Source organism: Vigna umbellata, chromosome 6, assembly GCF_029865625.1.
Source record: "Vigna umbellata cultivar VRB3 chromosome 6, Vumbellata_1.0, whole genome shotgun sequence".
NCBI classification, from domain to species: domain Eukaryota; kingdom Viridiplantae; phylum Streptophyta; class Magnoliopsida; order Fabales; family Fabaceae; genus Vigna; species Vigna umbellata.
In genome coordinates, this window is record NC_142170.1 from 18,098,675 (window position 1) to 18,100,979 (window position 2,305).

Consider the following 2,305-nt stretch of genomic DNA (forward strand, 5'->3'; position numbering starts at 1 on the left):
AAAAATAAGTATTTAAAAATAAATAAAAAAATAAGTATTTAAAAATGAGATAAGATTAATACTACACATAAGGGTTTTCCATGGAGTTATCCATCTAACTTACACTTTTAGAACAAATTGAAAGTAGAAGTGATAGGAACTCACTAAACACAGAAGTAAAAATCTAGTTTTTAGTTAACTGCACTAGAAATATAATAAGTTCAATTTTTCTAAATTGAACTAGATAATAATATAATTAGTTTTTAGTTAAAATAGATTAGTTTTTTTTAGTATAAAATAGTACAGTTAACTATAGTTTAATATAGTTAAGTTATTTTGTCCAACCCTAGATGAGATGAACCAAGCCCTTTCAATAGTGCAAAGCAAGAGCAATGCTTGTTAGACTCAATTGCAAACCACTGATTATAACCCCGTTTTTTTTTCCTGTTCAATGTTGTCCTAAAGAATGTAATTTATGTTCAATTTAGTCCTTTTTGCAGACGGCGTTTAAATCGTTAATGGTCCACTCTCCAACTGTGCAAAACTCAAACGAGATGACATTTAGAAGTTGTCACGTCACCATCTTCTTCAACCTTCAGCCCAAAAAGAAACTAAAACTCTAATTTCTCTCTAGCCACCTAACCCTAGCGCCGTCACACCTAAACCCTCAGGCCGCCACCGCAATCACCAAAGACCTTCAAACGCAATAGAAGACCATCACTAGGATGCCACTGCGACTACCTCCACGCGTTACCATCTTCATCGCGTGCCTTCACCATCATCTTGTTCCCAGTTCGCGCTATCCCACAACCCTGCCACCAGCACCATGTCGTTGTGCTCGTCCTCTCCTTCCACCATCAACCTTGCGTCAACCTCCGCGAAGCGCACTTCCACCACCATCAATTGCACCGAAAACCTGCATCAAATCCAATCCAAAAAACCCAGAAACAGCACCGATGCGATTCGCGATGTCTTCGCGAGTTCCTCCTTCTCCATCGACACAACCTAGCAGTTCGAAACCCTCAACCCTATCGCGCCTAAGAACCACCATATTTGCGAACCTGCTTCTCCCTCATGCTTTCATCAACCTGTAACGAAACACAATCAACCCAAAAATTCCCAAATTAGAAACCCACATAACCCTAATATTGCACATCCACCTAGTGCAAGACCACCAGCATCCATCACAAGGGCAAGGCTGCAACGTCTTCATCTTCATTGAGACACCATCGCCACGAGAGAGAACAAGAATCGTGACCACCACTGGCGCGCTTCCATCATCACAATGAACACGTGACAGCTCCACGTGGGCAATTAAATGCCATCTCATTTGGGTATGCACAGCTGGACCGTTAACGATTTAAACACCATGAAAGGACTAAATTGAGTATAAATTACATAACATTAAACAGAAAAAAAAAACTAGGACCATTTCAAACACCCGAAAATAGGGATCATAAGTGCTTTTTATTAAGCCTAAAAAGAGTTTGATATTATATCTTAGAATGCTGTTTTGTAAAATTTGATGAGTCGACAAAATCAACATTTTCACAAAAAGAATCGAATGTACAAATTGTTAACAAGAATTTAGTGGGATGCACCAACCTCTTAAATTAGTGCAAGATAGTAGAATACCCAAGAGGCCCAATATAATCCCTCACAATAGTGTCTAAGATCAAGACCAAACTTCAACTAGATTAAGTGGATGCACCCAACCCTTGCAATAGTGTAAAGCATAGGTGATTGTAGAGAGCCACAGTAGCAAGCAACTGCAATTAGCCCCCACTTTCCCTTAAAATAAAAAATTTAATATCGTGTGAACCAATGGTCCACATATCAGATATTAAACTGATAAGAACAGATACTACACTTGATCTTAGCCAAAAGGCCGAGAAAGGTATGATTTGTAGTGGGTATGAATTGCTGTTTTATATTTTATGTTGCAGCTTCTTGACAGAATCCTGATGAATGTGGGACTTTGTCATTGGATTAATATGACCAGAGGAATATAATTTCACAATTAAACCAGAATTGTTGTATTATTATTTAAATCTAATACTAATAACTTTTAGAACAGTATATTCTTCACAGATAGTTTACTTGAATATAATATTATATTTTATGTTGGTTCTTTTTCGTACTCGAAGTTTGGTTTTGAATGCCAAAAATTAGAAGGAGAAAGTTTTTCTAAAAAAAATCAGTGGCTGAAACATTGTTTGGTATTGTCTAAAACAAAATAGCTTTTGATGTTTGGTCCTAAGCAAAAGACTTGACAGTTTGAAAGTTGTTCATGTAGTTATAAAAGACCTTATTAAATGTAAAATTT

General features: G+C 36.8%; 1 non-coding gene across 1 annotated transcript; it reads right to left on the reverse strand.

Annotated features, from left to right (window-relative positions):
- Positions 1-1,680: 1,680 nt before the first annotated feature.
- Positions 1,681-1,880, reverse strand: LOC124836389 (U2 spliceosomal RNA). Its single transcript, XR_007028640.1, has one exon. It is a non-coding gene; the product is annotated as a U2 spliceosomal RNA (small nuclear RNA).
- Positions 1,881-2,305: the final 425 nt, after the last annotated feature.